Raw genomic sequence first — 11,895 nt, 5'->3', positions numbered from 1 at the left:
TGTCTGGGATATGTCTGGGATTTGCCCTCATCAGACTCATAGTTTCGCGTTTTTCACATACTTGTTGAACAGATTCTGGCCTTTTTCTGGTTTGGATCCCGCAGTAAAGTGGTACCACACTGAAACAGTCCATTAAACCTGGTTTCGCTGAATATTTTAGAGGATCACGGTTGTTATGTCTAGGTTAGGCCAGGGATATGCCCTCATCAGACACATACTTTCGCATTCTCCACATACTTGTTGAACAGATCCCGGGTTTTTTCTAGTTTGTATCACGTAGTAATGTGGTACCACACTGAAACATTCAATTAAATCTGGTCTTGATAAATATTTTAGAGAATAACTCATGTTAGGTCAAGGTTAGGTCTGGGATTTCCCATCATCAGGCTCATAGTTTCGCGTTTTTCACATTCTTGTTGAACAGATTCTGGCCTTTTTCTGGTTTGGATCCCGTAGTAATGTGGAACCACACTGAAACAGTCCATTAAACCTGGTTTGGATGAATATATTAGAGGATAACGCATGTTATGTCTAGGTTAGGCCAGGGATATGCCCTCATCAGACACATACTTTCGCATTCTCCACATACTTGTTGATCAGATCCCGGCTTTTTTCTAGTTTGGATCACGTAGTAATGTGGTACCACACTGAAACATTCAATTAAATCTGGTCTTGATAAATATTTTAGAGGATAACGCATGTTAGGTCTAGGTTAGGTCTGGGATTTCCCCTCATCAGGCTCATAGTTTCGCGTTTTTCACATTCTTGTTGAACAGATTCTGGCCTTTTTCTGGTTTGGATGCCGTAGTAATGTGGTACCACACTGAAACAGTCCATTAAACCTGGTTTGGATGAATATTTTAGAGGATAACGCAAGTTATGTCTAGGTTAGGCCAGGGATTTGCCCTCATCAGACACATACTTTCGCATTCTCCACATACTTGTTGAACAGATCCTGGGTTTTTTCTGGTTTGGATCACGTAGGAATGTGGTACCACACTGAAACATTCAATTAAATCTGGTCTTGATAAATATTTTAGAGAATAACTCATGTTAGGTCTAGGTTAGGTCTGGGATTTGCCCTCATCAGACTCATAGTTTCGCGTTTTTCACATACTTGTTGAACAGATTCTGGCCTTTTTCTGGTTTGGATCCCGCAGTAAAGTGGTACCACACTGAAACAGTCCATTAAACCTGGTTTCGCTGAATATTTTACAGGATCACGATTGTTATGTCTAGGTTAGGCCAGGGATATGCCCTCATCAGACACATACTTTCGCATTCTCCACATACTTGTTGAACAGATCCCGGGTTTTTTCTAGTTTCGATCACGTAGTAATGTGGTACCACACTGAAACATTCAATTAAATCTGGTCTTGATAAATATTTTGGAGGATAACGCATGTTAGGTCTGGGTTAGGTCTACTAGGATTTGCCCTCAGCGGGCTCATACTTTCGCATATTTCTCATAATTGATGGCTAGATCCAGGGCTTTTTCTGGATTGGATCACGTAGTAATGTGGTACCACACTGAGACGGTAAATTAAACCTGGTTTCGATGAATATTTTAGAGAATAACTCATGTTAGGTCTAGGTTAGGTCTGGGATTTGCTCTCATCAGGCTCGTACTTTCTCATATTTCTCATACTTGATGGACAGATCCTGGGGTTTTTCTGGATTGGATCACGTAGCAATGTGGTACCACACTGAAACTGTCCATTAAACCTGGTTTCGATGAATATTTTAGAGGATAACGCATGTTATGTCTAGGTTGGGCCTGGGATTTACCCTCATCAGACTCATACTTTCGCATTCTCCACATACTTGTTGAACAGATCCTGGGTTTTTTCTGGTTTGGATCACGTAGGAATGTGGTACCACACTTGAACAGTCGAATAAACCTGGTCTTGATAAATATTTTAGAGGATGACGCATGTTAGGTCTGGGTTAGGTCTAGGATTTGCCCTCAGCGGGCTCATACTTTCGCGTTTTTCACATACTTGCTGAACAGATCCTGGGTTTTTTCTGGTTTCGATCACGTAGTAATGTGGTACCACACTGAAACATTCAATTAAATGTGGTCTTGATAAATATATTAGAGGATAACGCATGTTATGCCTTGGTTAAACCTGGGATTTGCCCTCATAGGTCTAGGATTTGCGCGCAGCGGGCTCATACTTTCGCATATTTCTCATACTTGATGGCTAGAACCTGGGCTTTTTCTGGATTGGATCACGTAGTAATGTGGTATCACACTGAAACATTCAATTAAACCTAGTTTCGATGAATATTTTAGAGGATAACGCATGTTATGTCTTGGTTAAACCTGGGATTTGCGCTCATCAGGGCCATATTTTCGCATTGTTCACATACTTGTTCAACAGATCTCTGGCTTTTTCCGGTTTGGATCACGTAGTAATGTAGTACCACACTGAAACAGTCCACTAAACCTGGTTTCGATCAATATTTTAGAGGATAACGCAAGTTATGTCTGGGATATGTCTGGGATTTGCCCTCATCAGACTCATAGTTTCGCGTTTTTCACATACTTGTTGAACAGATTCTGGCCTTTTTCTGGTTTGGATCCCGCAGTAAAGTGGTACCACACTGAAACAGTCCATTAAACCTGGTTTCGCTGAATATTTTAGAGGATCACGGTTGTTATGTCTAGGTTAGGCCAGGGATATGCCCTCATCAGACACATACTTTCGCATTCTCCAGATACTTGTTGAACAGATCCCGGGTTTTTTCTAGTTTGTATCACGTAGTAATGTGGTACCACACTGAAACATTCAATTAAATCTGGTCTTGATAAATATTTTAGAGAATAACTCATGTTAGGTCAAGGTTAGGTCTGGGATTTCCCATCATCAGGCTCATAGTTTCGCGTTTTTCACATTCTTGTTGAACAGATTCTGGCCTTTTTCTGGTTTGGATCCCGTAGTAATGTGGAACCACACTGAAACAGTCCATTAAACCTGGTTTGGATGAATATATTAGAGGATAACGCATGTTATGTCTAGGTTAGGCCAGGGATATGCCCTCATCAGACACATACTTTCGCATTCTCCACATACTTGTTGATCAGATCCCGGCTTTTTTCTAGTTTGGATCACGTAGTAATGTGGTACCACACTGAAACATTCAATTAAATCTGGTCTTGATAAATATTTTAGAGGATAACGCATGTTAGGTCTAGGTTAGGTCTGGGATTTCCCCTCATCAGGCTCATAGTTTCGCGTTTTTCACATTCTTGTTGAACAGATTCTGGCCTTTTTCTGGTTTGGATGCCGTAGTAATGTGGTACCACACTGAAACAGTCCATTAAACCTGGTTTGGATGAATATTTTAGAGGATAACGCAAGTTATGTCTAGGTTAGGCCAGGGATTTGCCCTCATCAGACACATACTTTCGCATTCTCCACATACTTGTTGAACAGATCCTGGGTTTTTTCTGGTTTGGATCACGTAGGAATGTGGTACCACACTGAAACATTCAATTAAATCTGGTCTTGATAAATATTTTAGAGAATAACTCATGTTAGGTCTAGGTTAGGTCTGGGATTTGCCCTCATCAGACTCATAGTTTCGCGTTTTTCACATACTTGTTGAACAGATTCTGGCCTTTTTCTGGTTTGGATCCCGCAGTAAAGTGGTACCACACTGAAACAGTCCATTAAACCTGGTTTCGCTGAATATTTTACAGGATCACGATTGTTATGTCTAGGTTAGGCCAGGGATATGCCCTCATCAGACACATACTTTCGCATTCTCCACATACTTGTTGAACAGATCCCGGGTTTTTTCTAGTTTCGATCACGTAGTAATGTGGTACCACACTGAAACATTCAATTAAATCTGGTCTTGATAAATATTTTGGAGGATAACGCATGTTAGGTCTGGGTTAGGTCTACTAGGATTTGCCCTCAGCGGGCTCATACTTTCGCATATTTCTCATAATTGATGGCTAGATCCAGGGCTTTTTCTGGATTGGATCACGTAGTAATGTGGTACCACACTGAGACGGTAAATTAAACCTGGTTTCGATGAATATTTTAGAGAATAACTCATGTTAGGTCTAGGTTAGGTCTGGGATTTGCTCTCATCAGGCTCGTACTTTCTCATATTTCTCATACTTGATGGACAGATCCTGGGGTTTTTCTGGATTGGATCACGTAGCAATGTGGTACCACACTGAAACTGTCCATTAAACCTGGTTTCGATGAATATTTTAGAGGATAACGCATGTTATGTCTAGGTTGGGCCTGGGATTTACCCTCATCAGACTCATACTTTCGCATTCTCCACATACTTGTTGAACAGATCCTGGGTTTTTTCTGGTTTGGATCACGTAGGAATGTGGTACCACACTTGAACAGTCGAATAAACCTGGTCTTGATAAATATTTTAGAGGATGACGCATGTTAGGTCTGGGTTAGGTCTAGGATTTGCCCTCAGCGGGCTCATACTTTCGCGTTTTTCACATACTTGCTGAACAGATCCTGGGTTTTTTCTGGTTTCGATCACGTAGTAATGTGGTACCACACTGAAACATTCAATTAAATGTGGTCTTGATAAATATATTAGAGGATAACGCATGTTATGCCTTGGTTAAACCTGGGATTTGCCCTCATAGGTCTAGGATTTGCGCGCAGCGGGCTCATACTTTCGCATATTTCCCATACTTGATGGCTAGAACCTGGGCTTTTTCTGGATTGGATCACGTAGTAATGTGGTATCACACTGAAACATTCAATTAAACCTAGTTTCGATGAATATTTTAGAGGATAACGCATGTTATGTCTTGGTTAAACCTGGGATTTGCGCTCATCAGGGCCATATTTTCGCATTGTTCACATACTTGTTCAACAGATCTCTGGCTTTTTCCGGTTTGGATCACGTAGTAATGTAGTACCACACTGAAACAGTCCACTAAACCTGGTTTCGATCAATATTTTAGAGGATAACGCAAGTTATGTCTGGGATATGTCTGGGATTTGCCCTCATCAGACTCATAGTTTCGCGTTTTTCACATACTTGTTGAACAGATTCTGGCCTTTTTCTGGTTTGGATCCCGCAGTAAAGTGGTACCACACTGAAACAGTCCATTAAACCTGGTTTCGCTGAATATTTTAGAGGATCACGGTTGTTATGTCTAGGTTAGGCCAGGGATATGCCCTCATCAGACACATACTTTCGCATTCTCCAGATACTTGTTGAACAGATCCCGGGTTTTTTCTAGTTTGTATCACGTAGTAATGTGGTACCACACTGAAACATTCAATTAAATCTGGTCTTGATAAATATTTTAGAGAATAACTCATGTTAGGTCAAGGTTAGGTCTGGGATTTCCCATCATCAGGCTCATAGTTTCGCGTTTTTCACATTCTTGTTGAACAGATTCTGGCCTTTTTCTGGTTTGGATCCCGTAGTAATGTGGAACCACACTGAAACAGTCCATTAAACCTGGTTTGGATGAATATATTAGAGGATAACGCATGTTATGTCTAGGTTAGGCCAGGGATATGCCCTCATCAGACACATACTTTCGCATTCTCCACATACTTGTTGATCAGATCCCGGCTTTTTTCTAGTTTGGATCACGTAGTAATGTGGTACCACACTGAAACATTCAATTAAATCTGGTCTTGATAAATATTTTAGAGGATAACGCATGTTAGGTCTAGGTTAGGTCTGGGATTTCCCCTCATCAGGCTCATAGTTTCGCGTTTTTCACATTCTTGTTGAACAGATTCTGGCCTTTTTCTGGTTTGGATGCCGTAGTAATGTGGTACCACACTGAAACAGTCCATTAAACCTGGTTTGGATGAATATTTTAGAGGATAACGCAAGTTATGTCTAGGTTAGGCCAGGGATTTGCCCTCATCAGACACATACTTTCGCATTCTCCACATACTTGTTGAACAGATCCTGGGTTTTTTCTGGTTTGGATCACGTAGGAATGTGGTACCACACTGAAACATTCAATTAAATCTGGTCTTGATAAATATTTTAGAGAATAACTCATGTTAGGTCTAGGTTAGGTCTGGGATTTGCCCTCATCAGACTCATAGTTTCGCGTTTTTCACATACTTGTTGAACAGATTCTGGCCTTTTTCTGGTTTGGATCCCGCAGTAAAGTGGTACCACACTGAAACAGTCCATTAAACCTGGTTTCGCTGAATATTTTACAGGATCACGATTGTTATGTCTAGGTTAGGCCAGGGATATGCCCTCATCAGACACATACTTTCGCATTCTCCACATACTTGTTGAACAGATCCCGGGTTTTTTCTAGTTTCGATCACGTAGTAATGTGGTACCACACTGAAACATTCAATTAAATCTGGTCTTGATAAATATTTTGGAGGATAACGCATGTTAGGTCTGGGTTAGGTCTACTAGGATTTGCCCTCAGCGGGCTCATACTTTCGCATATTTCTCATAATTGATGGCTAGATCCAGGGCTTTTTCTGGATTGGATCACGTAGTAATGTGGTACCACACTGAGACGGTAAATTAAACCTGGTTTCGATGAATATTTTAGAGAATAACTCATGTTAGGTCTAGGTTAGGTCTGGGATTTGCTCTCATCAGGCTCGTACTTTCTCATATTTCTCATACTTGATGGACAGATCCTGGGGTTTTTCTGGATTGGATCACGTAGCAATGTGGTACCACACTGAAACTGTCCATTAAACCTGGTTTCGATCAATATTTTAGAGGATAACGCATGTTATGTCTAGGTTAGGCCTGGGATTTTCCCTCATCAGACACATACTTTCGCATTCTTCACATACTTGTTGAACGGATCCTGAGTTTTTTCTGGTTTGGATCACGTAGCAATGTGGCACCACACTGAAACAGTCGATTAAACCTGGTCTTGATAAATATTTTAGAGGATGACGCATGTTAGGTCTGGGTTAGGTCTAGGATTTGCCCTAATCAGGCTCATAATTTCGCATATTTCTCATAATTGATGGCTAGATCCAGGGCTTTTTCTGGATTGGATCACGTAGTAATGTGGTACCACACTGAGACGGTAAATTAAACCTGGTTTCGATCAATATTTTAGAGGATAACGCAAGTTAGGTCTGGGATAGGTCCGGGATTTGCCCTCATCAGGGTCATATTTTCGCATTTTTCACATACTTGTTGAACAGATCCCTGGCTTTTTCTGGTTTGGATCACGTAGTAATGTGGTACCACACTGAAACAGTCCATTAAACCTGGTTTCGATCAATATTTTAGAGGATAACGCATGTTATGTCTGGGATAGGTCTCGGATTTGCCCTCATCAGGCTCATAGTTTCGCGTTTTTCACATACTTGTTGAACAGATTCTGGGTTTTTTCTGGTTTGGATCACGTAGTAATGTGGTACCACACACAAACAGTACATTAAACCTGGTTTCGATCAATATTTTACAGAATAACGCATGTTAGGTCTTGGTTAGGTCTGGGATTTGCTCTCATCAGGCTCGTACTTTCGCATATTTCTCATAGTTGATGGCCAGATTCTGGGCTTTTTCTGGTTTGGATCACGTAGTAATGTGGTACCACACTGAAACAGTCGATTAAAACAGGTTTCGGTCAATATCTTAGATGATAACGCAAGTTATGTCTGGGATAGGTCTGGGATTTGCCCTCGTCAGGCTCATACTTTCGCATTCTTCACATACTAGTTGAACAGATCCTGGGTTTTATTCTGGTTTGGATCACGTAGTAATGTGGTACCACACTGAAACAGTCGATTAATCCTGGTTTGGATGAATATTTTAGAGGACAACGGATGTTATGTCTATGTTAGGCCAGGGATTTACCCTCATCAGACTCATACTTTCGCATTCTCCACATACTTGTTGAACAGATCCTGGGTTTTTTCTGGTTTGGATCAAGTAGTAATGTGGTACCACTCTGAAACATTCAATTAAATCTGGTCTTGAAAAGTATTTTAGAGGACAACGCATGTTAGGTCTGGGATAGGTCTGGGATTTGCCCTCATCAGGGTCACACTTTCGCATTTTTAACATACTTGTTTCACAGATCCTCGGTTTTTCTGGTTTAGATCACGTAGTAATGTGGTACCACACTGAAACTGTCCATTAAACCTAGTTTCGATCATTAGTTTAGAGGATAACTCATGTTAGTTCTAGGTTAGGTCTGGGATTTGCTCTCATCAGGCTCGAACTTTCGCATATCTCTCATACTTGATGCCCAGATTATGGCCTTTTTCTGGTTTGGATCCCGTTGTAATGTGGTACCACACTGAAACAGTCCATTAAACCTGGTTTCGATGAATATTTTAGAGGATAACGCATGTTATGTCTAGGTTGGGCCTGGGATTTACCCTCATCAGACTCATACTTTCGCATTCTCCACATACTTGTTGAACAGATCCTGGGTTTTTTCTGGTTTGGATCACGTAGGAATGTGGTACCACACTTGAACAGTCGATTAAACCTGGTCTTGATAAATATTTTAGAGGATGACGCATGTTAGGTCTGGGTTAGGTCTAGGATTTGCCCTCAGCGGGCTCATACTTTCGCGTTTTTCACATACTTGTTGAACAGATCCTGGGTTTTTTCTGGTTTGGATCTCGTAGTAATGTGGTACCACACTGAAACATTCAATTAAATGTGGTCTTGATAAATATTTTAGAGGATAACGCATGTTATGTCTTGGTTAAACCTGGGATTTGCCCTCATAGGTCTAGGATTTGCGCACAGCGGGCTCATACTTTCGCATATTTCTCATACTTGATGGCTAGAACCTGGGCTTTTTCCGGTTTGGATCACGTAGTAATGTGGTACCACACTGAAACAGTCCACTAAACCTGGTTTCGATCAATATTTTAGAGGATAACGCAAGTTATGTCTGGGATAGGTCTGGGATTTGCCCTCATCAGACTCATAGTTTCGCGTTTTTCACATACTTGTTGAACAGATTCTGGCCTTTTTCTGGTTTGGATCCCGTAGTAATGTGGCACCACACTGAAACAGTCCATTAAACCTGGTTTGGATGAATATTTTAGAGGATAACGCATGTTATGTCTAGGTTAGGCCAGGGATTTGCCCTCATCAGACACATACTTTCGCATTCTCCACATACTTGTTGAACAGATCCTGGGTTTTTTCTGGTTTGGATCACGTAGTAGTGTGGTACCACACTGAAACATTCAATTAAATGTGGTCTTGATAAATATTTTAGAGGATAACGCATGTTAGGTCAGGGTTAGGTCTAGGATTTGCCCACAGCGGGCTCATACTTTCGCATATTTCTCATACTTGATGGCTAGAACCTGGGCTTTTTCTGGATTGGTTCACGTAGTAATGTGGTATCACACTGAAACATTCAATTAAACCTAGTTTCGATGAATATTTTAGAGAATAACTCATGTTAGGTCTAGGTTAGGTCCGTGATTTGCCCTCATCAGGGCCATATTTTCTCAGTTTTCACATACTTGTTGAACAGATCCCGGGTTTTTTCTAGTTTGGATCACGTAGTAATGTGGTACCACACTGAAACATTCAATTAAATCTGGTCTTGATAAATATTTTAGAGAATAACTCATGTTAGGTCTAGGTTAGGTCTGGGATTTGCTGTCATCAGACTCATAGTTTCGCGTTTTTCACATACTCGTTGAACAGATTCTGGCCTTTTTCTGGTTTGGATCCCGTAGTAAAGTGGTACCACACTGAAACAGTCCATTAAATCTGGTTTTGATCAATATTTTAGAGGAAAACGCATGTTAGGTCTGGGATAGGTCTGGGATTTGCCCTCATCAGGGATATACTTTCGCGTTTTTAACATAATTGTTGAATAGATCCTCGGTTTTTCTGGTTTGGATCACGTAGTAATGTGGTACCACACTGAAGCATTCAATTAAATCTGGTCTTGATAAATATTTTAGAGAATAACTCATGTTAGTTCTAGGTTCGGTCTGGGATTTGCTCTCATCAGGCTCGAACTTTCGCATATTTCTCATACTTGATGGCCAGATTATGGCCTTTTTCTGGTTTGGATTCCGTTGTAATGTGGTACCACACTGAAACAGTCCATTAAACCAGGTTTCGATGAATATTTTAGAGGATAACGCATGTTATGTCTAGGTTGGGCCTGGGATTTGCCCTCATCAGACACATACTTTCGCATTCTCCACATACTTGTTGAACAGATCCTGGGTTTTTTCTGGTTTGGATCACGTAGGAATGTGGTACCACACTGAAACATTCAATTAAATCTGGTCTTGATAAATATTTTGGAGGATAACGCATGTTAGGTCTGGGTTCGGTCTAGGATTTGCCCTCAGCGGGCTCATACTTTCGCATATTTCTCATACTTGATGGCTAGAACCTGGGCTTTTTCTGAATTGGATCACGTAGTAATGTGGTATTACACTGAAACATTCAATTAAACCTAGTTTCGATGAATATTTTAGAGGATAACGCATGTTATGTCTAGGTTAAACCTGGGATTTGCCCTCATCAGGGCCATATTTTCGCATTGTTCACATACTTGTTCAACAGATCTCTGGCTTTTTCCGGTTTGGATCCCGTAGTAATGTGGTACCACACTGAAACAGTCCATTAAACCTGGTTTCGATCAATATATTAGAGGATAACGCAAGTTATGTCTGGGATAGGTCTGGGATTTGCCCTCATCAGACTCATAGTTTCGCGTTTTTCACATACTTGTTGAACAGATTCTGGCCTTTTTCTGGTTTGGATCCCACAGTAAAGTCGTGCCACACTGAAACAGTCCATTAAACCTGGTTTCGCTGAATATTTTAGAGGATCACGGTTGTTATGTCTAGGTTAGGCTAGGGATATGCCCTCATCAGACACATACTTTCGCATTCTCCACATACTTGTTGAACAGATCCCGGGTTTTTTCTAGTTTGGATCACGTAGTAATGTGGTACCACATTGAAACATTCAATTAAATCTGGTCTTGATAAATATTTTAGAGAATAACTCATGTTAGGTCTAGGTTAGGTCTGGGATTTCCCCTCATCAGGCTCATAGTTTCGCGTTTTTCACATTCCTGTTGAACAGATTCTGGCCTTTTTCTGGTTTGGATCCCGTAGTAATGTGGTACCACACTGAAACAGTCCATTAAACCTGGTTTGGATGAATATTTTAGAGGATAACGCATGTTATGTCTAGGTTAGGCCAGGGATTTGCCCTCATCAGACACACACTTTCGCATACTCCACATACTTGTTGAACAGATCCTGGGTTTTTTCTGGTTTGGATCACGTAGTAATGTGGTACCACACTGAAACAGTCCATTAAACCTGGTTTCGATGAATATTTTAGAGGATAACGCATGTTATGTCTAGGTTGGGCCTGGGATTTACCCTCATCAGACTCATACTTTCGCATTCTCCACATACTTGTTGAACAGATCCTGGGTTTTTTCTGGTTTGGATCACGTAGGAATGTGGTACCACACTTGAACAGTCGAATAAACCTGGTCTTGATAAATATTTTAGAGGATGACGCATGTTAGGTCTGGGTTAGGTCTAGGATTTGCCCTCAGCGGGCTCATACTTTCGCGTTTTTCACATACTTGCTGAACAGATCCTGGGTTTTTTCTGGTTTCGATCACGTAGTAATGTGGTACCACACTGAAACATTCAATTAAATGTGGTCTTGATAAATATATTAGAGGATAACGCATGTTATGTCTTGGTTAAACCTGGGATTTGCCCTCATAGGTCTAGGATTTGCGCGCAGCGGGCTCATACTTTCGCATATTTCTCATACTTGATGGCTAGAACCTGGGCTTTTTCTGGATTGGATCACGTAGTAATGTGGTATCACACTGAAACATTCAATTAAACCTAGTTTCGATGAATATTTTAGAGGATAACGCATGTTATGTCTTGGTTA

This window comes from Colletes latitarsis, unplaced genomic scaffold, assembly GCF_051014445.1.
Source record: "Colletes latitarsis isolate SP2378_abdomen unplaced genomic scaffold, iyColLati1 scaffold0002, whole genome shotgun sequence".
In the NCBI taxonomy this organism is placed as follows: domain Eukaryota; kingdom Metazoa; phylum Arthropoda; class Insecta; order Hymenoptera; family Colletidae; genus Colletes; species Colletes latitarsis.
This window is presented reverse-complemented; position numbering follows the sequence as displayed.